We start from the raw sequence: 27468 nt of genomic DNA on the forward strand, positions 1-27468 counted from the left end.
TGGCACGCTCTCGAGGCGGTGCGAACCGGGGAGGGATCAGCCTTCCTCGTATGTACCGACTCTCTGAGCGCGGTCTGGGCTATACGCGACAGGTTCTCTGTGGACCCTCTCGTCGTGCTCTTGTTAGAGAAATACGCGGAGCTGGAGCCTCTCGGAANAAAAAAAAAAAAAAAAAAAAAAAAAAAAAAAAGATTGTTTAAAAAATGGAAAAACACAAGAAACACAAATTTATGTAAGTTTAATTTAAAAATATAGGGGGTGGTTAGGGATGGATACTTGTAGAAATTTACAAGTAAAAATTGAAAGTTTTAAACAATTAAAAAAAATAATCTAAAAATTTTCCTCTTCCTATTACCAAAATTTAACATCTATGTCCTTAAAATTAATTTGTTAGTCAGGTCTCATTTCAACCGGTTCCTCTGCTCCCTCAGGAGCAAACCTGCCTCAGAGAAATCCTTTCCGAAGGAATTGATGCTGTATGCACATACTGGAAAGCTATTTTGGAAACTGTTGGAAATGTTGCCTGCGTATGTTTCCAATATAGTATAACGTTCTGCTGGATCTTGCATGTGGTGCCCTTGGGCATAAGCTGAATTCCTCAGGGATGGTACTTGTGGCAGCGTCTGAACTGCAGCATTTCGGCCAAGCTTTCTGTATTTTTTATTGTGAATTTGGAATAGTGATGAAGGGCCATCCGGTGAGTCAGAGTCTGATAACGTTTCATTGAATGTAGGAGAAAAAGCTCGTTTTTTAAGTACTTTCGAAGCGGTGCTAATGACCTTAGCTGCACAGTTTGAATCTTCAAAATACATTTTCTTAAACCTGGGATCCAGGAGAGAAGATAATGTGTGAAGAGGAATTTGCTCTATCGTGCCAAAACTTTTCTTGTGCTAAGTTAACAGCGTGTGTCGCAAGCACTTTCCAATTTGTCGTCTGGGCTTCTGTTTCTCAATAGAATCCTTCAGAATGGCTGCAACCGGGACCGCCATACTGCTAGTCACATGTTTAGCGGAGCCGATGTCATTAGTATGTATACAGTGTTGCTGGTGCAGTGTTGTCAGATTCTCTCCACACCACATATTTTCCCAAATTTCCCTTTAAATATGCTAACTTTTGCCTTAAATTTTAATTTCTTTATTATAACTTAGTCTTTTTAAGAAAAGAACAGTGGAATCACTTATTCCAATCAAACTTTTCAAAATGCGATAAATCGTGACACAAACATCGATATTAGATTAATCGTAGCTCGTTGACATCAATAAAAAAAAGCGAAGTTTCCGATTATCAGTTAATAAATACCCATCTCTGCCCTCCGCACCTGCGTCCAGGTACGCAGACAACAACCACCGTTTATTTTTTCTTGTTTTTAAAGATAGAATTTTTATTTGTTTGTGGTTTTGAAATATTTAATATTTAAAATAAATTTAAGTCTATTAAAACTGACAGTTTTTCGCAATTCTTCCTTTTATTCACTGTTTCTTAAAATGTTTACAGTCAAGTTTAATATTCTTTTAATACTGTTACAGGCAGTTGTTTCTTATGTGTGGAGAAAGAGCAAGTTCGGCTCAAACTTAATAAACAAAGGGCGGGGACTTTCAACGTACAAGATTTTTTGTAATTACAATCGGTACCAAAATATTCCATCTTTTCCGACTATTCAAGTCTTGGTAGGAGCGCGCGGCGAAAAAGCAACGCGTACCCCTTGGGCAGAATTTCCTACTTCTTAAGTTCTTTCTTGACAGACAAAGCCGCATGACAAAGCGAACTGCACCCACGGATGGAAGGGGAGAAAAAGCGAAGCTTGGCTTGGGCTTCTCCCCCTTTCGAAAGCCACCCTTTTCGTCCCCACCACCGCGGACGAGTGGTGGGGTTCGTGGCCAAGCATCAGTTCGCTTTCAGTTTAGTCCCTGTCTAGAGTACGAAGGTAGCACAAGTTCTATACCGAACACCTTGGATCGTACAACTACCACCCCCCCCCTTTTCAAGAAAAACTAGCATCGATAGTGCACCTAATTTTTGTATGAGACCATAATTTTTATTTGAAGGGATTTCTTATTGCAGGATGGACTTGCACAATGTTGACCGCATCGTGTTGAAGACATCCTCTCTTGGTGAGTACTGTTTTTTTGTTGAAACGAATTTTAGTTTGTGTCATAAAACACGTTTTTTAAATTATTTTATTATTATTCAAAATTTTATTAATCGTTTTGCAGAAATACTGTACTGTTTTCTATATGAATTAAGTACTACTTGTCTTATTATATAAAGTTTCTTTGTCTTGAGTGTAGTGTTTGTGTTGAAGATGAAATATATTATGTATTTTGAGTGGGTCTGCGAGTGAAACTGTGTTGGTGATTTTTGTACGTACCTGTGGGCTCTTCTTCGGAACGTCCATCCTTGTCTTCGGGACTTAAGTTTGATGAGGGTCGACGTCGCAGGTCTAAAGGGGATCATCCCTCCGAACACCCGTTTAACCGTTTACAACTGGAATATTTTCCTGGCACGTGGCTTTTTGTCGCCGTGACGACGGTGAAGCCGCGGAATTGTTTTTATTTATTTTATTTTAATTCAGGTCGAACCGATCCCTTTGTGTTCGTCGGCCATAAAGGGAGAGTTCTTTTAAAAGCGGCATCGTTTGAACTCTTCAAAAAAATCGTATTAGCCGCCAATATTTCGCACGGTCGCCCTCCCTCATTTGGATATATTGGATTTACTAACTTATGTAAGTACAAAAAATATTTTTTATTATCCTTTCTGGCCCTTGATGTACATATCAAATTTGAAAACGCCCTCGAGCGTCATACGCTCGGCCTGCCGAGTCATTTCTAACAAAAGCTGCATGGCGTGGAAATTGAAAAATTATTTAGACCTCGCCATTAAGCATTCACGTCACATAAAAAGTTTTACGAGAATGCTTTTCCCCGGAGAAAAATTTGAAAAAATTAACCTCGACTGTAAATTAAAAAAAAAATAGGCCCATTAAAATTTGTAAAAAAAGTTTACAACTAAAAACCTTGCGTAATTTTCTTAAAATTCAACTTCGTCAATCGGCGGTCCGTTTCCATCCAATTCCAAAAATAATGATTCACGTTGTTACCATAAAACTCATTGTTTTCCTGCTTCCGATCAACGCATTAATTTTTTAAAGAGTTCAATTATGCCCCACGTATCTGTTCAAAATCCAACAGAACCGGAAAAACAAAAAATTTAATTTCTATACATTTTAATTAAATTGACTTAACACCTCTCCCCCATGTTTTGAAATAATTTATGGTAAAATTTCAATTAATTAATATTTATTAAAGGTATTGGTTGAGATATAAAAGTCAGCTTCAGGAGCGGGATTCGAACCCACGACGGCTAAATACGCCGCTACTCTACCACTTGAGCTATCGCGACTTCGATCCGCTCGGACGCTGAATTCCCACCTCAAACTGAAGTATATCTTCACGAAAGCTCTCCGTGGCCATTTCATTTGTCGCCAAGAATCAAATGGATTACACGACATTTGAAAAATGGCAAAAAGGAGGGAAAATTTTAGAGGTGAAGTTGAGGTGGGAAGTTAGCGTCCCAGCGGATCGAAATTTCGATAGCTGAAGTGGTAGAGTAGCGGCGTATTTAGCCGAAGGTCGTGGGTTCGAATCCCGCTCGTGACAATGACTTTTTTTATCTCGACCAATACCTTTCAAATATTAATCAATTGAAAAATGTTAATTGGTCAATCGGACCACGAACTGTAATGGATTTAATAACTTACATTAATAACTTGGTTCTTTTTTTTGTACGGTTTATACTATTCTACTTATTCCTAAAGTTCGTTTTAATAAATAAAAAAGAAGTTATTTTTAGACTTCTAGGGATGGTAAACTCCTTTAAAATATCCTTAAGAAACGCATATTTAATGCCGTATTTTTAACACTGCCCTGTTAGCTTACAAGGTATTAAAAGTTACCTTTTTCACAATCGTTCTATACGAAAAATGAGTTTTCGAATGATTTTAAAAACAATATTTTGCTACTTTGCCGTTGTTGTTAGGGTATTTTCAAACCTTTGATACGGTAGCATAGTTATGTGAATTCGGCATAATTTACGCCCACTAAATTCAAATTATTTATTAATTCAGGCTTGGATTTTATGGAACGTTGAAAATTGAAACTATGAACGGCACTTATACAAAGGTTGATGATTAGAACCCGGAGAATTTGTAATCATTTTTTCTACTTTAATTTTGTATTTTCTGTATTAAGCCGTCATATTTTACAAAGTTGCTTCTTAATATTAACTTGTGTCCTAGATAAAACGCATTTTAAAAAAATGCGACAAAAGTAGAAAAATTCCAGAAGGCGCAAAATAAACTTAAGTTCTAAAAAAATTTCTACTTTAGACTAGTATTTTCTGTATAAAAAGTCCTCTTGTAAAAGGTTACTTGTTAATTTTCAACTCAAGCCCTAAGATAAAAAGCATTAAAAAAGTGAGACACCAACTGAAAAATGCCAGGGGCGAAGGCGCAAAATAAAAACGCTCGGCCGTACGCTGTAACAATTTTTTTCTGCATTAGTCTTGTATTTTCTGCATCAAGTCATCGTTGAAAAAGGGCGCTTGTTAATTTTCAACTTAAGTCCTAGATAAAACGCATTTAAAAAATAAAAAAAAACGAAATGCGACAAAAGCCGAAAAAATGTTGATCAGGCATGAAGGCGCAAAGTCAAAACTTGCAGTCGTGCACACAAATCATTTCCCAGAAATCTTCTGATTCAATAGCCCGGCCACCGTGACAAATACCCATCCAACAGATCCCATTACCATTGTTTCCAATAAGCATTTTTCATTTTCATGTGTTCCAGTAGCACGCGAACGAACCGTGCAGGACGTATAAATAGTCCCGAGTCCACTTTCGGTTTTCCACTGGAATCCCGAGACAACAGACTCCAGGAAATCTTTTTTAGGCGGTTCCCTCGTTCCATTTAGGCGTTCTCATGAAAATTCAACCCGAATAGGGGGGGGGGGGTTCCTCTGTTTATTATTTACTTCCATGTCTCTCAATGTTTTGTCCTTCCTCGGTTCTAGACCTTCGGCCGGTTTTTATTATTTGAAGAAAGTTGCTTAGATATTTTTTGGACTTTATGGAATAACATCCCATAAAAAACGTAAGACTAAGTCTGAAAGCCAGCATAAACAGGATCACAGTTGGTACTTTTTATTGGAATCGAGCCATTAAGTTTTAAGACACAATATGTTTATTTATTTTTAAAATACTTACTAGATCGATAGAATAATTGCAATTAAATCTTATCCAATAATAATAATAATTATAAGTTTTAAAAAAGAGTCAGTTAATACTTTATTTTTACTTCTTGTGATATTTCCTCATGTGGTCTGTTGGATGATAAACCTATTGTTTGATAGTTACCTATCCTTGTCAGCCTATTTATTTATTTATTTATTTAAACGGGCTGATATCTAAATAACAATACATTTTGCAGTTAACACAAAAATACAAATTTTTCCATATGAAAAATTTAAAATTGAAATTATACGTTTGTAAAAGATTGAACAAAAATTTATTATTAAAAACCTATTTATAAAGTATAAACATTAATTTATTCTAATTATATACTAAAAAAGACAAAAGTATCAATCTAATTATTTTGAATAACTTGGAGATATTGGGTTGTCCGGAAAATAATGCAGGATTTTGGTATTAAACAAAAAAAAAGAAACTAGTTACTTTAAAGCAATGTTCTTTAATCAAAATAATTTCCCATACTCTCAATACATTTCTCCCAACGTGTTGGTAACTTATTAATTCCGTCTGAGTAGAATTCAGAATTTTTAGAATTGATAAAGTCAATAAATGCATTTTCCAGTTCCGTTTGATTTTTGAATATTATGTGTTGTAAGTAGTGGTCCAGGTGTCTAAAAAAATGGTAGTCAGTAGGCGAGAGGTCCGGAGAGTAGGGTGGGTGAGGCAAAGTTTCATAGCCAAGCTCCAATAATTTTTGTGACGTTACACGTGACACATGTGGTCGAGCGTTGTCATGCAACAAAATGGGCCCTTTCCGATTGACCAAAGAGGGCTTCATTACTGCCAATTTCTGATGCATGGTATTAATTTGGTTACAGTATGATTCAGCATTGATGGTTTCGCCAGGATTTAAGAAGCTGTAGTGTATTAAACCAAATGAAGCCCACCATACCGTAACCATTACCTTTTTTTGATGAGTTGGGGGCTTTGGAGCTTCTCCTTTGTCGAGCCACTGTCCAGAACGTCTAGTGTTATCGTAGAGAATCCACTTTTCGTCACATGTAACAATTCTGGCCAGAAATGGGTCATTTTTGTTTCGACAAAGAAGTGATGCACAAACATCAAAGCGCTGATTTTTTTGGCGATCGTTTAATGAGTGTGGAACCCAATTTTCGAGTTTTTTCACTTTTCCAATCGCCTTGAGGTGGTCAGCGACGGTCGTTTTACTGACTTTGAGTTGCTCTGCAAGTTCTCGAACAGTTGTTTTGGGGTTTTCTTCCACCACTGATCGCAGAACATCATCATTAAGAGAGGAAGGCCTTCCACGACCTTCTTCATCTTCAAGGCTGAAATCTCCCTCCCGAAATTTTTTAAACCACCTTTGCACAGTGCACTCATTAACACAACCCTCGCCCCAGACTTGGTTAATGTTTCTAGCCGTTTGGGCTCCGCTTCGGCCGAGTTTAAACTCGTAAAAGAAAATCGTACGAAATTCTCGCTTTGACATTATAAGGATGACTGAATTATTTCCAAGTAGCGGAATGCTACAGAGGTAAACAAACAATATCATTTGGAAGAGGATTAATAAGTGTTGACATTCATACAAATGAGTAATCCTGTAAACGTAAACAGAATATTTTATATAGATTTTTTTTAATGAAAACTTAAAATCCTGCATTATTTTCCGGACAACCCAATATAATTGTTAAGAAATACTGAATATATCTCTTTTAACCTTCTCTCGCTTATTTTTGCTGATTAAGGCGCGTTTCGGAATTTCGCCATCTTCTGAGTTTGGGTGCTTACTCCAGAAAACACATAAAATGGCTATATGCCAAAACGCGTCTGAACCAACAAAAATCAGCAAAGACAGTCAGACCGGGATGAGAGTATGTAACTATCAATCTATAACTTCGTCTCTTATTTTATGTTTTTTCACAACCTTCTAAATTCAGAAAACATCTAAAGCTATATTGACAAATCTTCCAGATAAGCGTAAAAATGGTATTACAGGAAATTTATAAAAATGAGTTCAAATTATATCGTTGTATTCAGTCTTTTGTTTGGAAAGATAGGTAAATATTAAATTTTCTAAAGGGAGGGCTGTAAGAAGAAGAAAAAAAATTGGCATTAGCATTTGGTTTTCTGTATGAAATAAAAACGTGAACGTCATAAAATATATAACATGAACTCTGGAGCTTTCTCTTGTGTAATCCCAACGTTGTTGAAATTACGAGGTGAAAGGTTGCAGTGTTGTAGGTGGAGTGTGGTGACCTTGCGGCAAAAGGAGCCTGGCCTGGGTTTCTTCACGGCCTTCCTCGAAACGCCCACTCCGGCGGGGTTAGGCCCCGGAGTCCTTTGTTCGGAATTATTACCCATTCTGCCCCCGCCACCACTACTCCTCGTGGTCTGGAACTGGAAGTTCCATCTTTTCCTTTCTGTATAGAGGTACGGATTCAGTGGGAAAAGGTCGGGGTTGTCCAGGAATTGCGTAGGAAAGCGAAACGTAACGATTTTTGTGAACGTTTGTACAAGCGAAACGAGAAATTGCGTCGTATCGTTGTCAACGCCTTTAATACTCTGTCCATTTTATGACTCAAAAATATACCTTAGAAACTTGGAAAAACAGTTTTACATAGTTTGTGTACTATATAAAGTTAAAAATATGTTGCCACCCTTTCCTAATTATCATAACTATTTTTTTTTATACCTTTCTAGAAACATTAAAAACATCCTATATGAAAATATGTAATTTAGTTTTAAACAAAAATACTCAATGTTGTACACAATTATTCAACCAAATAGTTGACCAAGAATTGGACGGAGTATCTATCAGAAATGTTCGAAACACGTACATGTTCAGTGAGGGAATTATAAATAAAATCTCAGGGTCGTTGGCCAAACGTCGCAACGGTTTAGGCGTTGACACGGCACTCTTCACTGTAAGGTAAAGGTCCCGGGTTCGAATCCAGGGGCTCTTTATTTGATCCCGACATCCTTGCAAATGGTTTTTTTTTTCAAAAACACCGGCACCCCCGAGGGAGTTCATATTTTAACCTCGTGGTTGAAATATCCTCGTTTAAAAAACAATAAATTTGTAAATATATTTTGTTTATTTATAATTTTGCTCTTATTTTATTTATTTTTTTTTTTTTGGGGGGGAGCTTTTTAACGTGTGATCACTTCTTCCTGATTAATCTTTTTACTAATTTCCTTCTTCTGGTCCAAATTAACTTAAACCATCCAATTAAGATTTATTAAGTTCAAAAATACACCGGGTACATAATTATCCAACCGCAAGATAGGCCAGAATTTCTATCAGAAAATATTCGATACGTGTTCAGTGAGGGAATTATAAAGAAAAACGTCTCATTTATCAATCAAAGCATAAAAAGTAAAATAATTTCTGTCATACAGGTGGGCATAATGTCCAACTACTCGTTGGGTGTCGGGGACTAGGGTCAAACCACTTTACTACATTTTTCATGCAATGATCAATAAAAAGCCATATGATCTGTTGGGATTCGAACCCAGAATCGCTAGTGTAGCGAAGAAGAGTCGGACACCCTAACCACCGCGGCCGCTAAAATCAAAATATACTTATATAATGAAAACACTCATTATGTTGATGATGATGATAGAGATGGATGCTAGGAAGCGGCGTTTGTGCTCTCCATGCACTGCAGCCTTATGGCTTTTTGTCCCTTTCTAGTTCTTCCCTAATTCAGTGCGATGACTCATTCTTCTTCTTCTTCTTCTCAGAAGTATTAGCTCATTGAAAGCCACTGCGACAATTGCATTTTTTTTCCTAAGTTATGTTTACATAGAGACGTTGTTTCTCATTCTAAGATATGGGTGGCTGTTTTTCCTCTTCATTGCATAATCTGCAGACGGTGGGATCATTAGTCTGGCCCTCTCCAATTGCAGCAGTCTTGGTGAGGGTTGTTTTAGCATACGTTTACGCTACCTAGCGCCCCTCGAGTTTATACACTTTTTTTAATCTTATCCACTTCTTCTTTTGTCTTTTTTGGATCCTGTGATGGAAGATACTGTTTGTTTTGCTATTGCAAGAATAGGTTCAGAGTCTATATTATATGGTCTTGCAGATCCTCCGCTGGCTAGTATGTATGCTTTTTCGTTACTCAAATCCTTTGTGTCCTGGTTGTTGTGTTTCACCAGGTTTTGGATGCATTCAATGATTCGTTTTGATGTGATTTTTTTACACGCTCTCCTATTCCTTTATGATGTTTATGACTAAAGGATGTTGTAAAGAATGCTTCCGGGATCGTGTAGTCAGTCCACATTTCTAAGAATTTCTTCATTGTTCAGTGAATCCTCTATTTGTATCGTTATTTGGTATAGTGCTGAATTACAGGAATTTCCTGTCTAGCAGACATGTTAATATTTATGAAGGGGTTTTCCTTTTAGAGAGCTGTTTTTCAAATAGCCTTTCAGGTGTTTTAAGTAGAAAGGATATCAGACTGATCGGTCTGTATGATTTTGCATCTGTGAAGTTTTTCCGTGCGGCCTTCAGAATGAAGACTACTTATACAGTTTTCCATGTGCTTGGGATGTATCCCATTTACAGGCAGCTTCTGCATATTTTTACAAATAGAGGGATTAGTTTTATTTTTCCGTATTGTAGGAGTAATGGTATTACCCGTCTGTATCTGGAGATTGAAGGGCTGAAGTTGTCAATGGCCCATTCATTTTTTCATAGGTGATTACTGTTTTGACAATTTGCCAATTTTCTCTGCTGGCTTTGTGGTTTTCGATGCGTTCTGTATTTCTTCCTTATGTTATTCCATCTGGTTATTTTCGAGTTTCAATTGGGTTTATAGCGTCTTTGGCAAAGATATGGTGTCTTAAGACTTCATTCAGTTGTTTCATTTTTCGTCTCAACAGCACACAATATTTAGTACTGTTCCTCTCACCCCTCTCACTCACTCACTCCCTTCCACTCACTCTCTCTCTCCTCTCTCACTCTCTCTCTCACACACACACACTCTCACACTCTCTCTCTCTCTCTCTCTCTCTCTCTCTCTCTCTCTCACTCTCACTCCCTCTTTCAACTAGTTTCATTGATAGCACTTTTGAAGGTTTTGGAAATATGGACAAATGGACAATCTCCAAGTTGTTATACAAATGTATTTACACGTGAAATACCATTCAAATTTACAATGTTCGGGAACCATTTTATGGTCGGCTGGGTTATTGTGTAAGTGCAGAAGAAAATTTGTTCGAACACCTCATAGTTCACCCTCACTTAAGTAACAGTTTAAGGGACTTAAAAGTATATTAACTCTCAGTTTAAAACCGTAAATTAACATTATTTTTGTTTTAATTTTCGTTATACGTGACTTTATATTAGTCTTTAATACACCATTGGCCTATTCTCTATGAATAATGGCAAAATAAAAATAATATAACAGGTTTCTCTTTTTTACGTTGCATTGAGCAATGAAACCTCTACATACATTGCTTGGTCGTATCAATAATCAACGCAACAGGTATATTTTGCTGTTGCGATGAAAAATGAAACACGTATATTTTATTTATTTATTTTTAATTTTGCATATTGGGGGATAGCTTTTTGACGTACGGTCACCTCTTCCAGAATAATGTTAATTTTAATTATATATTTTTTACTCTTCTTTTCCGGTTGGTGACTTGCTATATTTCTTAGGCTTCTTTAAGGGAAGTAGACAACAATCGTACTCATTTTCCTTTTGTTGATATTGATTTCAGGGGCATCAGTCTCGTTCTCTTTGGAAAAGAAAAGATTGTTTCCTGCAAAGAAACCCAAGAAATATTAATTTGAATTATTTGACAACTAAACATCCAATGAATGGTTTATTAAGTTATGATATTATATGTTGTAAGGATAGTAGACACTCTTCTGTTTATCCTATTGCTTGCCTCTCTGTACCACCTCAGCCTCGTCAATGGTGGATAAAATAGCACAAATAACAACACATACACAAAATATAATAGTCCAGTTAGCATTCTCACTTAACCACAGATTACTCGATATTCCGGGGGTAGTTGGGGTTATAAGCCCCCACGATTTACACTAATAACTTACTACAATTAATTAAGGTTTTCAGTTGAGATAAAAAGGTCAATGGCACGAGCGGGATTCGAACCCACGATCTTCGGCTTGATACGCTGCTGCTCTACCACTTCAGCTATCGTGACCTCGATCCACTCGGACATAAACTTCCCATCTCAACCACACCTTTTGAATTCCCTCCTTTTTGCCATTTTTCATTTTTTATCTCAACTGAAAACCTTAATTAATTGTAATATATTAATTGGTCAAGCGGACCACGAAACTTGAATTGAATAAGTTTAAAATGAAGTATCACTTCACTAAAGCTCTCCGTGGCTCATCTTCACTAAATCTCTCCGTGGCCATTTCATTTGCCGCCGAGAATCAAATTGATTACACGAAATTTGAAAAATGCCAAAAAGGAGGGAAAATTCAAAAGCTGTGGTTGAGATGGGAAGTTTATGTCCGAGTGGATCGAGGTCACGATAGCTGAAGTGGTAGAGCAGCAGCGTATCAAGCCGAAGATCGTGGGTTCGAATCCCGCTCGTGCCATTGACTTTTTATCTCAACTGAAAACCTTAATTAATTGTAATATATTAATTGGTCAAGCGGACCACAAAACTAGTGAACTAATAAATTACAATCGCACATTCATTCACTCTACTCCAAAGTACTTGATATTCCTTGGGATAAGCCCCTTCATTCACGCCCATAAAAACTTTCGTTCCAATATACAACATAAAAATATTTACGGCCATGAATTATTGGATCAGTAAGGGAATTAAACATAAAAACATGTCCCAATTATTAAATGAAAATATATTTCTGCATGTAGAAAACTTAAAAAACAACTGATTCTGTTGCATACATATTTTTTATTTATTTTCTGTTTGAGGGAGGTCCTTTTTTTATTAACTGACTGCTGTGTCATGCCGAGCCTTCAGATTCCTAGCTATCACGTAATTTTTTTAATTAACGTAACACAATTATATAATTGAAAAATTCAGGGCATTCCTGATGGTATATCGCTATAAGGGAGTAGGGCTTGTGTTCCATTTAAAATCGTATCTGCATTATTATCTATGATTATTTGGAGATGTGTTATGCGGTATTGAGTGATGTAGGTTTAGAAAAACCGTTTTGATCGTTAATTAACGGTCACTAAATACTACACATTATTATGTATGTTGACATTTTTCTCTTCGGGTCATCTTGACTCTTGAAATCTCAAAATTAAACAAATAATCCAAGTCAGATTGATTTATTTTAGGAGAGAAACATCAATTTTTGTACAGACCAACGTATTTTGTTCCCAATGTTTGTACTTTCTCTCCCGGCTAAGTTTTTCCATTTGATATTTTCTCACGAGGCAAACTCAACTGTAAACGGGGCTTTAAAGGAAAGAGAGAATAGATTTTTTCCCTCAATGCATCGTTCTTGTTTCGAGTCGAACTAAGAACTTTATCCTTTGAAACTTGAACTTTGAAAACTGGTGTTTTATCAATTGTCCTTGTTGAATCAAGACTCTATCTTTGACATTTCGCTCCGTTTAATATTAAAATTTTACAAATCAGATTAGATTCGTTGAATTGTGACAAATTCCCGTTAGCTACTTTTTGACGTGACAACGTCTTATAAATCGTAATTTTATTTCTTTAGTGTTCTTTGATAGAAATTTCAATTTTATTCGAGAGCAGATGAAAAATTAGTCCATTCGTTTAAATTCAATATATAGTAAAGAAATAATTTGTACGAACCGATTCAAGTATGGTATGGCATTATTGATCTAAAGCTCATATTGTCCTCAAAACCATATGTTCCTTGCGAAATTTCTTCCTCTTTTTGCAATGGTTAAATTACATGTTGGAAGTGAGTGAAAACGAAAGTGTGATTGTCAAATGACTGGGTTCTGTTCCAAGTTGGAATTTATCAGACGGCCGGCACAACTAATGCCCTTATCTAAAGCAATTTCCGCCTGGCATTATCCGGGTAGAGTTTTTCCCGGTATGTTTTGTTTAACAGTCTGTACCGTTTGTGGAATTTTATGTATTTCTTTCAATTTCAAGATTTTCACCAGCCTCATTGATCATAAGTGGGTAGCGGGACAGGAGTCACGTAGATCTAGGAAAGCTGGAGCTTTATTTATTTTATAACTTTTTGGGTCCGTTCTGGATGGTTTCTTGGATAATTTTTTTTCAATACATTTCGTATTCAAATAGATTTCAACTGTTTTATTATTTTTTATATGAGGTTATTTGCTAGTTCGAAACCCCGATATTTTAATAAGAGAGTGCCAAATTTGTAATTATACTTTAGGCCTAAGGAATATATTTTCATTGTACTTGTAATTTAATTTTTTTAATGCTCTGCTATATTAAACTGATTAAAAATTTTTCTTCTAAAAACGGCTCATCGAATGCAATGAAACAGAAATTTCTTCCATTTAAAAAAATCGATTATTTACATGTACGATAATCTGCTAATCCCTGGATTAATTCCAAGGGTGAATACTTCTCGAGCTTTTCCAAAGAAAACAGGATGTGGGTGTTGTTACGTCTTTCGAAAATGAGTTTTAATTGCGAATGAAGAATATGAACATAAATAAACAGTTATTCAGATATCGTGAGATGCGGTCGGGAGTGATGTAGGTTTCAGAAAAACATTTTCTTTATCGTGCCAACGTTTCGATCTTTTATTGAGATCATCTTCAGGGCCTGGGATTTACAAACAATGTTTACATTTAACAAATACATTTAGGATGTGGATAAGTGAATTTATACAATGCAAAATATATTTTATATTCAAACAAAGTATTTCTCAACACGACACGCAAGGATGGCACAATTACACAGAAGACAAACACTTTGAGTGAGTAGAAATACTTTGTTTGAATATAAAATATATTTTGCATTGTATAAATTCACTTTTCCACATCCTAAATGTATTTGTTAAATGTAAACATTGTTTGCAAATCCCAGGCCCTGAAGATGATCTCAATAAAAGATCGAAACGTTGGCACGATAAAGAAAATGTTTTTCTGAAACCTACATCACTCCCGACCGCATCTCACGATATCTGAATAACTATCGATTAACGGTCACTAATCTCTACATATAAATAAACAATTTTCCCCTCGGTCCAAAATGTAATGTAATGTAATTTTGCATTTTTCTTATTTTATTTAAATTTAATTGTTGTATTTATTTGTGCAAATGATAAAAGAAAGTTAATAAGTTAAGTCTGGGACAAGTAGCCGAGTGGTCGGGCGTCAAGACTCAGCGCGGGGACCCCGCGGTCTTGGGTTCGATTCCCGCCGTCGACCCAAATTCTTTTATTTATTTCTTAACCTCTCAGGTCAAAACTGGATCTTTTTTTTTTTTTGCAACATCAACCTATGATACCTACAACGCATAGAGCAAAGATATTTATAGCAACAATATTTATAGAGTAAACTGAATGGAACTTCTACACAACAAAAAACTTTGTACGTAAACAACCCCTGAAGCTAGCTTTACAGTAAAAAACCTGGCTACAGAATGCTGGAATACCACAGGTTTAAAAAGGTTACAGCACATCTAAAATAGTGAAATAGAGTTAATACTTTTACAGCCATATAGTCCTAATCTGAAACATCGAACGATTTGTGCATTCTATTGTTACTAATAACAGATTATACCCTGATTTAGCTTTCAGCGATAGATCTGCATACTAAAATCTTAAAGCTTGACAGACTGTATAGATGATTGAAGTCGAAACCCTTGTGTATTGTAACACCCCTTGTGGCCTAATGATTTCTTAGAACTTAGCTAATTTTATTAAAACCTTAGTGTGAAGTTCTGTGAGTTTAATGACAGAGAATTTAGATTGGCGCCAAATAAATCATTGTTGCCAATTCATGGGCAGAAACAGAGCAGGAACCAACACTTCGTCCTCCCTTAACACACAGGATTTCCTCTGCTAAAAAATTGCTAGTTGGCATTGCTCTATGCAACTTTGGGCAAGAAAGAGTTAAATTATAAACTAAATATGAAAATTTTTATATTTAATAAATATAACAATCGATACAAAATGCAGTGGTGGGGTGAAGAGCCGTGTTTGAGATTTTATCGGGTTGTCCGGAAAATAATGCAGGATTTTAAGTTTTCATTAAAAAAAATCTATATAAAATATTCTGTTTACGTTTACAGGATTACTCATTTGTATGAATGTCAACACTTATTAATCCTCTTCCAAATGATATTGTTTGTTTACCTCTGTAGCATTCCGCTACTTGGAAATAATTCAGTCATCCTTATAATGTCAAAGCGAGAATTTTCTTTTACGAGTTTAAACTCGGCCGAAGCGGAGCCCAAACGGCTAGAAACATTAACCAAGTCTGGGGCGAGGGTTGTGTTAATGAGTGCACTGTGCAAAGGTGGTTTAAAAAATTTCGGGAGGGAGATTTCAGCCTTGAAGATGAAGAAGGTCGTGGAAGGCCTTCCTCTCTTAATGATGATGTTCTGCGATCAGTGGTGGAAGAAAACCCCAAAACAACTGTTCGAGAACTTGCAGAGCAACTCAAAGTCAGTAAAACGACCGTCGCTGACCACCTCAAGGCGATTGGAAAAGTGAAAAAACTCGAAAATTGGGTTCCACACTCATTAAACGATCGCCAAAAAAATCAGCGCTTTGATGTTTGTGCATCACTTCTTTGTCGAAACAAAAATGACCCATTTCTGGCCAGAATTGTTACATGTGACGAAAAGTGGATTCTCTACGATAACACTAGACGTTCTGGACAGTGGCTCGACAAAGGAGAAGCTCCAATACATTTTCCAAAGCCCCCAACTCATCAAAAAAAGGTAATGGTTACGGTATGGTGGGCTTCATTTGGTTTAATACACTACAGCTTCTTAAATCCTGGCGAAACCATCAATGCTGAATCATACTGTAACCAAATTAATACCATGCATCAGAAATTGGCAGTAATGAAGCCCTCTTTGGTCAATCGGAAAGGGCCCATTTTGTTGCATGACAACGCTCGACCACATGTGTCACGTGTAACGTCACAAAAATTATTGGAGCTTGGCTATGAAACTTTGCCTCACCCACCCTACTCTCCGGACCTCTCGCCTACTGACTACCATTTTTTTAGACACCTGGACCACTACTTACAACACATAATATTCAAAAATCAAACGGAACTGGAAAATGCATTTATTGACTTTATCAATTCTAAAAATTCTGAATTCTACTTAGACGGAATTAATAAGTTACCAACACGTTGGGAGAAATGTATTGAGAGAATGGGAAATTATTTTGATTAAAGAACATTGCTTTAAAGTAACTAGTTTCTTTTTTTTTGTTTAATACCAAAATCCTGCATTATTTTCCGGACAACCCAATAGATTGGCGCAAAAAAAAAAAAAAAAATCAGTATTGCCAATACACGGGAGGAAGAAGGAAAAATCGCCATAAACTCATGGTATTAGCTAAGCTTTAACAAATTTGCTAAATTTGGGGCAAAAAGGGGGGGCAAGAAGGGTTAAACGTAATGTGCCTTTTTTGAGAACTCGAAAAATTTTGATTATTCTGCTTGTATCGAAAGTCTAAACTTTAAAATCGCTATCCTGGAAAGTTCGTTTTTATTTATCCCGCGTTTTATTTGAAGGGTAATCGACAACAAATAAGTAAAAGCATATGCTTTGTTTTAACAAAGGGATTTTCTGTTTTGTTTTTAACCCGCGTTACATTCAATTATTTCCATAGCCACGTGAACAGTTTCAAAAGGCTAATTCAATAAACCGTATTGGATTGTAAAAAAAATACCTTTTAATTTTTTTACAAGTGAATCTAATTAATTTCCTTATTATATAAAATCTTTTCCTTTGCTTTTAAAACTTTTGGTACTTGATGAGTCAACGGTTTTTGTTATATAGAACGCTTTTGTAGGTTATGACTCATCGCCTTATTAAAAAAAATGAATCACCCCCCCCAACCCCTTGATTGTTGGGGGAGGGTGAATCAAATGTTCAGCTAATTTTTATCCCATTTAGTTTTCAAATAGTACACGCGTATTTGGACGAACGTAAACAGGTATTTAACTCTTTGTATTTGTGTTAGACAAATAATTATTTATAAGAGCCCTTGTCTATTCGAGAGTAGTCTCGAGGTATTAAAGATGTGTAAACAATTACAAGAATTTGTAAAATATGATGGCGCCAAGGGTGAAAAAACGAATTTACCTCTATTGGCCCCGGCTTGTGCTGCGCATTGCTGGTCGTTCTAGTGCCCCCGAGTTTTTTTTTTTTTTTATTTATTCAGGTTTGCTGATTCTCCGTAGGTCCGACAGGTTGCACTACGCCGCAAGCACGTTTTATCCCCCCTTCCTTTCTTTAAATCCGAGGTGAGAAGCCAGAAATCTGTGATCGATTTTTTTTATTGTACCAAAATAACACAGGGGTAAACCCAGAGGACGGTAAAACGGTAGTTGTGATTTGATACTGTTCAATATCGCGATATTATCATAGGCGGGCACAGTGTTCCAATACTAAATCTCCCCACCGGTGTTTACTCAGTTGATATATTAATGATGGCATTGGATACAACAATGAATATAACTTATGTTAGTTGGCCTTGTCATTATAAACCATTTGTATCTTTATTAAATTTAACATGATATACTTGTTTTCTAGTCACCTGTAGGTTAAATTTTTGTCCAAAACAAGCAATTTCAGTATTTTGAGATACCTTGTCTTCTGGGTGACGGAAGTTATTCACTCTTAATCAGCCTATCCTCGCTGTGTTGGTCTGTCAGTCGCGTTTCGACTTTTCGCCATATTCAGTGTAGAGTCTGGATGATTTTATACCAGAACGGTGAATGGGCCAAAGGATCACGGCTAAAGGCAAACTCCTACTGGCGGCACACTGACGGCTCCAAAGCCACGGGGGCTCGAGTCATCTGGATGAACCCAAAAACTGAAATGGTGGTAAATACGTTACGGTTCTCCAGTATCGGATCATTAGCGATTGAACAATGCGTCAGGGCTTTATTATTGCTTTATTAACATCTTCAGGACTTGGGATTTATAAACATTCTTTAAAGTTAATCTTTAGGTAAGGGATTGGTTGAAATGAAAAAGTTAGTATCACGAGCGGGATTCGAACCCACGACCTTCGGCTAAATACGCCTCTGATCTACCACTTGAGCTATCGTGACTTCGATCCACTCGGACACTAACTTCCAATTTCAACCTACCTACCGAGTGGATCGAAGTCACGATAGCTCAACTGGTAGAGCAGCGGCGTATTTAGCCGAAGGTCGTGGGTTCGAATCCCGCTCGTGATACTAACTTTTTCATTTCAACCAATCCCTTACCTAAAGGTAAATTAATTGAAAGAAGTTATTTGGTCAATCGGACCATGAAATATAATGGATAAAAATACATATAACATATGAGTATTTGTATAATTTAAACAATGTTTATAAATCCCAGGCCCTGAAGATGATCTCAATAAAGATCGAAACATTGACACGATAAAGAAAGTGTTTTTCTAACCTACATTACAACAGACCGCATCTGACGATATTTAAATAATCAATAATTAAAGGTCACTAAATATTACACATAAATAAATCTCAATACAGTTTTAGTTTTAACTGTCCGTTTTCATTTTGACGTAAATTCTGAACGATTAATTGAAGTAACTGCACATTTCTTCCTCTCCGAGCACTCCCATCCATCCGGTTAACTGACAATTATCCCGTCAGTTCGATGTAAAATTTCCCGATTCCAAAATGGTTTCATTTAGCTGGGCAATTCTCAAAGCATGAAAAACCATTCTAATTTCATTCTGCTTTACATTTTTCTCCCTGCTGCTACCAAACGGGAAAATGCTTGTTTTCTTCATCACTCATCTAGCTTACGTTTGGTGACACCAACCAGTTAATAAACAATAAAAAAAACTGAAAGTAAAACCGGAGAAACTGACATCTGACTCGTATTTGCCACGCTCTCGGTTTGTTGGAAACCTTCCACTTGGAATTTTATTTGGGATTAAGTTGGAAAAAGTATTGATAATTGGTTCTGACACCTCGTCCCACAGAACGGTCAGTTGGACGTGACGTCTGATGACATGAATTATTATTATTATTATTATGATAAAAAGGATGCTAAGAAGAGTGGGTTCAATATTCTCCAACCACTACTGCTTCTGGTTTATTGTACTTTTCCTAATTATTCCTTAGTTTTAAGTAATAGGTCATATCACTGTCAATGCTCTTTCCCGGTTCTTCTTAGTACTTTGGTTATGTCTCAATTCAAGTAATCTTCGCATTCGATGATGATGTGGCTGTTTTTTTTCCTTCGCATCATTACCTACAAACGAGGTCATTGAATATTAGCCGTGTCACTCCCCTGAGTTTACCCTAGCTGTAGCAATTTTGCCTGTTTTGGTGAGGGTTATTGTCTGACATCTGAGTTCGTCCAGTTTTCACATTATTTTGTGTGGACCTATTCCGAGTCGGAGGAGTCGTTTTGATCTTATTATACCAAGGTTCTTAGCCTATAGTCTTTCTGATCTGGTTCCCAAGATATCTCGGGTTGCTTTTTTCATGGCAGGCTGTGGTTAATAGACACGGTTAGTTTTCAGTTAGTCCAACTGTCAGATGTATAGGCATGCATAGATGCGCATAGACTTATCGCTATCTTCTGTGACCAGGCATTTTCACAGAAAAATCATAGTTTGGGTACTGAAAATATTATGGCCCAATACTGAAAATGACGAGAGGCCGAAATATGACTGACAGACCAAATAAAAAATCTTATGGCGTGCATTTTTTAAATTTATTAACAGACATTGTAGTTAATTTAGATTTCCTTTTTCCTAACAGTTTTTATTCGTTTATTTAACATTTTATGAACTTAATATGAATGTTTGTTTATAAGAACAGGAGAAAAGGCAATGAATCCAATGAAGTGTGAACGTAAAAGTGGTTCAGTGACTGTAAAATATACCACGTATATATCTCGCCTTTGCAATGGTTTTAGCCGTAAATAAAACTTAAATTCACTAATTTCGTGGTCCGCTTGACCAATTGTTAAATTAAATTAATTAAGGTTTTTAGTTGAGATAAAAAAGTCAATGACGCGAGCGGGATTCGAACCCACGATCTTCGGCTAGATACGCCGCTGCTCTACCACATGAGCTATCGTGACCTCGATCCACGCGGGCACTAACTTCCCATTTCAACCCCACCTTTTTTTTAATTTTCCCTCCTTTTTGCCATTTTTCAAATGTGTAATCGGATTGGATTCTCGTCGACAAAGGAAATGGCCACGGAGAGATTTAGTGAAGTATACTTCATTTTAAATCATTAAATTCACTAATTTCGTGGTCCGCTTGACCAATTAATATATTACAATTAATTAAGGTTTTTAGTTGACATAAAAAAGGAGGGAAAATTCAGAAAAGGTGGGGTTGAAATGGGAAGTTAGTGTCCGAGTGGATCGTGGTCACGATAGCTCAAGTGGTAGAGCAGCGTCGTATCTAGCCGAAGATAGTGGGTTCGAATCCCGCTCGTGCCATTGACTTTTTTTATCTCAACTAAAAACCTTAATTAATCGTAAATAAAACTACGTTGTCAGAATGGTCAATAATTTTATTTTTTCCATATTATTTTATTGGAAATTTATTACATTTAAAAAAAATTCAATTGAAAGCGTTAGAATCCGGAATTCCCTTTTTATCCAAGAAGAAGCCTTTCATTGAGACACTAATCGGTCACACATCTTCAACATGGTGCCCATCTTCGCCTTGGCCTCCTTTCATTTTCCCCTCTTGCGTTATTCAGCAAGGGCGCGTTTTTCACTGGTCAATTTCAATTTTAATGTGTCCTTTAGACACAGCTCCGCGGGTCGCAACCTAAAACACATACATTATAGGAGAAAATAAGCTCCTTCTGACCTTTTTCACGTTATCGTGAATCATCAGATTATACTGCTGAAAACATCAGTGAGATGCGACGGTCCAAACGCGCATCAAAGCCAGCAGTATTTCAAGATTTTTCCATTGACTCATACCACCTCAAAATTTTCCTGTTTTGCTACACCACCAGATGATATTGTTCAAAACAATAAATAATGAAAACGGAATAAACTAGTTTACCGCTCGGGTCGTGGCAAATGTTGTACCTGTCGGTCTTAGGTTTTCCAACAAAAAAAAAAAAATTCAGTTGGGAAAATAAGCCAACACGAGGCACGATTATCGTATGACATCAGTTTGTGAAGAAACAATTGTTATATTAAAAAGGTCGCCCACACATACTTTGCATTTGTAAATTCATAAAATGAAGGGATTTTTTTTTAAAATAAAAAATATAATAATAAATGTGTGGTGATTAAATAAATAAATTGGTGGTGTGACCTTCTTCTGAAGTATTTAGCCGATTTTTTAGGGCCTGAATCGGTTTTTTATGTTGTCTGTTTTTATGATGACACATGAAACAAAGTTTTCTTTTATGGGCAGCTCGTTCGTAAATGTTATTAATAAAGGGCCAAGCACTGAGCTCTGAGGTAGACCCGCAGTCCTTTTTTCAGACGATGTATTTTCCACCTGGACCAGAAATGTTCGGTTTGTCATGTCTGGCCAACAGATTTTTAAATAACCTTTTCCTTTTTTAACTCCAAATTAACTTTTTTAGTTTTGATTACCCTTTTTTAATTTCAAATTAACCTTTACCTTCGCGATTTTTTTTTTAAATTTGATAATTGAATATATTAATTATTATTTTATAATCATTATAATTTTCATGTTAACCCTTCTGTACTAAAGCATTAAAAAGCTAAAAAGTTGGAATAAAATATGTAAAAATAATTAGTAAAAAAAATAATTGATATTTTCAAAGATTGCAATTAAAATTTAAAATTATATGAAATTAAATATATAAGCAAACGAATCTTTTTTTTTATTTTAGAATTTAAAAAAATATATGAAATTGGTTCTTACCTAAAATACCAATTCAATTATTCAAAATTAATTATAATTAAAATTGAAAGTTTAAAAATTAAATATACAAACAAATGCTTGTTTAATTAATTCAAGATTTTTTTGAAATATAAATGGGTACCTGTTGGTTGGCGGGAGTCGACCTAAGTGTCCAGCATGCCAAGTTGACAGACTCACGGTGTCGCAAGTGTTGGAGGGGTGTCGCAGCTTGGCCCCGTATAGGGACCGCAAATGGAATACCGCCGGATTATAGGAGAATGGTCCAGCATGGCAGCGAGTTTAAGAAAAAACTTTTTAGGTTTTTAAGAGATATTGGGATAATGGGTTGTATATAGTGAGGTATTTATTTCTTACGTTAAAGTTTAGATTTAGTTTATGTTAGAATAGGAGTATGCTGGGCGGCGGTGCAGCATATTATTTCAAGACTCCGCTGCTAATTTTGTATAATTAAAGTGGTATTTTAGATAAGAACCAATTTCATTTTTTTTTAAATTTTATATCACTATCTCAAATTAAAAGACGAATCCTTTATTTTTATTTTTTTTATTACATAATTTTCAATTTTAATCTAAATAATTTTCATATCTTAAAAGAGTCTTATTATTGTATATTTTAAAAAAGTCTTATTATTGTATATTTTAAAAAAACTCGTAAATATACAGGAATTTCACTTTACGTACATGCTTATATTTCATACCATCGTCTAAATTTTTTTAATGTTTTAAAAAAAGGGTTAATTTGAAATTTGAAATTAAAAAAGTTAATTTGAAGATAAAAAGGGTTAGTTTAAAGGTAAAATTGGTTAATTTGAAATTTAAAAAAAAAGTTCATTTCAAGTTAAAAAGGATTAATTTAAAGGTAAAAATGGTTAATTTAAAAAAATTTAAAATTAATTTGAAGTTAAAAAGGGTTAATTTAAAGATAAAAATGGTTAATTTGACTTTTTAAAAAAACGAAGTTGATAGTTTGACGGCAAAACGTCGCCATGTTCAAAAACAAAACGTTTTACCAAAATGTTTTTAGTCACTAAGTGTGAACTTATACGATTTAAAATTACTTTTTCCTAGGCTTAAAATAATAGTGCTTAGATGGCTTAGGAATAACTGAAATGTTAGGATTTTATTAATAGCCTACGTTAAAAATATACTAAGGCTTTTTAAAGAAAAATAAAGAAATTTTAAAGTAAATGTAATAGTTTTGCGACTTGTTTTTTTAGGCTGGTTTTTTTGAACAAAAATATAGAATATGATTTGTCGTCTATTTCGTAAAGTAGAGTAATAAAGCGTGGTAAGGTACCAAAACTGTAAGCTATTACTAAACTCTAGACGGTTTTTATTTATCATCTTGTGTGATATAGAAATTACTCGTCAAAACGATTTCTTATCCGATTAAACCACTGTACGAAAAAGTGTTTAAGATTAAGATATGTTTATTGTCCATCATTTGTTCAGTGTTTTAAATTCTAGATATGTTTTATTTTTTAATTTATTATATGTGTGTAGTGTATTGCGTAGTGATCTATCTGCCCCTCTCTGCCGTGCGGTTCCAATCGTTTCTCAAGTCAAGGAAGATACACCAATTAAGGAAGCAATTATCGTTTTTACGATTGTCTTATCTGCAATATTATTAGACACCTGCGCTCCGAGAATCCGGAAGGGAAAAGCCTCGGGCGTTTACCAATTCCTTGTAACCTTGCCACGGTGATAGTGGAAAAATCCAACTCAACAAGTAGGTCTGCGACGTCTTTGTCGAATAAACCCTTTTACACGCCGAAAGCCCCTAGGTTTTCTCCCATATGAAACTAGACTCCAAGGCGCAGAATGTAGAAACAGGAAGTGAATCGGTTACTGTTGAGAAGAGTAGTGAGGGGGGCCGATTTTCCTTCTTGAGTTATCCAAGTCCTTTTCTCCTACTCTTCGGTTTACACGGATTAATCCGGCTCTCTCAAAACAGTTGTTCTAAGTTCTTTCGGACACTCTTTAGTAAAAAAATTGCTCTATTTTGCAATTCTTCAATAATTATTCAAATTAAGAGTCAAAACGTTCGCCCTTCGCCTCACGCACATCACTTTCGCTCCCACCAGCACGATGGTGAGTCATCAGTTTGCAAGTCGATTAAAACCCAGTCGTTAAATGTGAATCATATCTCCACACATCGAGTTAACGAAACACTGATACTTTTTTCCCACAAATTAATATAACTTTCCGACCGGCTTGAAAGAGTTAGCACATTGTTGAAATAGGGTAACTTATGTAATATTGACCATAAAAGGATACCTCCCTATTTTATTACTATCTTTATATCTTTCCTTGTGTCATACAGCAAATAAAATATGTTCAATTTAATGATTATTATTTAGATACGATTTATATCCTAGTTTATTTATTGTTATGCCCGATTTTGTGTCCAACATATCGTATCCCGTCTGTGTACGATTGTGGGAGTTTATTCTGAAATTGGCCAGACCCCTCTAAAGAACGAACATATTCTGTATTTTTTAGTCTTAATTAGTGGTTTATGTAAACTAGGCTTGGGTTAATAAACTTACTTCGGGAGATTCTTGCCCTCCTTCAAACATAGAAATTCAAATATTTTCTTACTGTGTTGACAAATTGGATAAATTTCAACACGATTCCATCAATCCATATTTCCATTCTTACAAACTGTCCGGATATACTGGAGGGGAAAAAATGGGGGGGGGGTCGCGATAACAGAACTATCCACACAAATGAAAATGACTGAAATGAAAAAAGTAAATAATTTTTTCAGATAAAATAGTTGGTATTAACCTATGAACGATAAAAACAGGCATTCCCGTATTGAAGAAAGTGCGAAGAAATACACTGTATGAGCGGAGAAAACTTTTTTCATAATTTTATCTTATGATATATATTAATTTATTATTCATAATTTAACAGAAACATGTTTTAAAAGGCAGGTGGTAGCCCTAAAATAAATCGTTCCTGAAGTGTACTTATAGCAACGATAATAATGATGTACAGTTATTATAGTTCTATTAATACAGGGTGGCCCCAATCGATTCAGCCACACTTCCAGATCTTATAGGAAATTGAACGCTGAGTAAAAAAGGTCCTAATGAACCTGTGTCCGCAAACCCTTCAGTTCCGAGCTACAGTCAAAAAACCATTTTTTTTTACCTGATTCATGAAATTATTAATAAACCGTTAGCCTGACCGTAAAACATCTCTAAACAACATCTGTAGAGGATTAATTTCTGTATCAAATAAGATAAAACCAGCCTGTACGGCTGAAAATTTCATTTTTGGCGATTTATCGAAGTTAAGAGGTGAAGGGGTACACAAAATTCTCCATTTCTGACATTTTTATCGAAAATTCACAACTTGAACACCCTATCAAAAAATTCTCCGTTACAAAACTCCAAACTCCGCTCACTATCCCACTGGCAATGCAGAAAATTGTCGCTATTTTTCGCTCAAGCTGTTGTAATGGTTTTTTACAATAAATAAAATGTAATGTTCATTAAAAGATGCGTACACTTGTTCTATCCAAAATTGTTAGTAAGCCGTTCAGATTTTTCGTACATTATTTCATTCAGTAGGGGGTACCCATCAGAAAACAGTAACATTCCATTTGGGTGAAAAGCAGTAAATTAGCCAAAATTCGAATGTTTCATGAATCGGACTGGGGTTGTTCTAATGTGACAGAGAATTCGATCACCAAAAAACGAGGTTTGTAATGGAGAATTTTTTGATGGGTGTTCAAGTTGCGAATTTTGATAAAAATGTCAGAAATGGTGAATTTTGTGTACCCCTTCACCTCAAGCTAACGGTTTACTAACAATTTCACGAATAAGGTAAAAAAAACGTGGCTTTTCATGGTTTTTTGCCAGTAGCTCGGAACTGAAGGTTTTGCGGACACAGGTTCATAGGACCTTTTTTACTCAGCGTTCAATTTCCTATAAGATCTGGAAGTGTGGCTGAATCGATTGGGGCCACCCTGTATAGTATAATATTATGATATAATCTAACAATAAATAAAAGTTGGCAAAAACATCGCTCGGCTTCTTCAAACCGTGAATTTGTTGTAATGTGATTTCTTAATAAAACTCAAAACAAATAAAATTTACACTATTTTTTTTCTCCTTAGGACTTAGGACAGCTAGGTCATTTCAGCTTCCAACCCATGCAAAATGTGTAAAGGTGCCTAAAACTAACATCTACAATACAATAGCACAAAGAAATACATTCACACCTGTGTACATTGCACTCATTCTGACTAGTCAGTGGATATACATGTTCACACGATATCCTCCATCGACCGATACACACTAGTGATAAGCTAATTTAAATTAGTGTCGATGGAGTACTTTCATAAATATTCCGCTATCTATCCTAAATACACTACTGGAGGGGCGGTGGTGTCGCTATACCGTCAGCCCCTCACCACCAACACTAATAAACACACGCAAGTAGACAAAACACATGAAATATATTTATATAAAATAAAAAAACACGTTCTCTAAAAAGCGAAATAGGGAAGAAACTCGCTACTGTGCCCGAAAACAATTCTTAAATCCGCAGCATGCCTACACCCTCTCTGTAGAGAGCCAAGGCATGACAAGCTTCTATTGTGTGGGACTATTCTCTTCTTGCTCATTGTTTTGAATTGTTTACAATATAAGAATAATCGAAAAATTATTTCAATTGAGTGATTCATATAAAATCAATTTTTCTTTATAAGGAATAATCACGCGCCTTTTTGGATGAAATCGAGTTGACCATGAAAGAAGCATTGAAAATTCATTGCATCCGGGCGCGATAGTGATATAGAAAAAGCATTTAATGATTTCTTCGTAGGACGAACATTTGGCCGATTGTTTCCTTCTGATCAATAAATCTGTGCCTTTTATCTTGCCTTTTATCTCGCCTTTTTTTTTTATTTGTAAATGAACTCATCGATATATTGGGCTAGTTTTTTCCGTCTTATTTAACTGTATAATAAATTTAACACTTTCCTTAAAAAATTTTATCTACTTACTATATTTCAAAGAATTTTGATTGGCTTATAATAGTAAAAATATATAGTTCCTACATTTCTAGGACAATTCACTTAATAGTGGTAACTTAAAAAGTGTCATTAGGGGAAAAGTTTAGGGTATAAAGCATACACTTTTATGTATTTCATTGCTCGGAATGTTTGAACT

General features: G+C 35.6%; 1 protein-coding gene across 2 annotated transcripts in view; it reads left to right on the forward strand.

The window, feature by feature from the left end:
- Positions 1 to 1893: 1893 nt before the first annotated feature.
- The window catches only part of LOC106668557 (brain tumor protein-like), a 67025-nt gene continuing 41450 nt past the window's right edge, over positions 1894 to 27468 (forward strand). For both annotated transcript variants that reach the window (XM_014397424.2, XM_014397425.2), the window contains exon 1: positions 1894 to 2111. The gene's annotated coding sequence lies outside the window, so the exon portion shown is untranslated. The remainder of the gene's footprint in view (positions 2112 to 27468) is intronic.

Source organism: Cimex lectularius, unplaced genomic scaffold, assembly GCF_000648675.2.
Source record: "Cimex lectularius strain Harlan isolate CLEC.00 unplaced genomic scaffold, Clec_2.1 scaffold290, whole genome shotgun sequence".
Taxonomy (NCBI): domain Eukaryota; kingdom Metazoa; phylum Arthropoda; class Insecta; order Hemiptera; family Cimicidae; genus Cimex; species Cimex lectularius.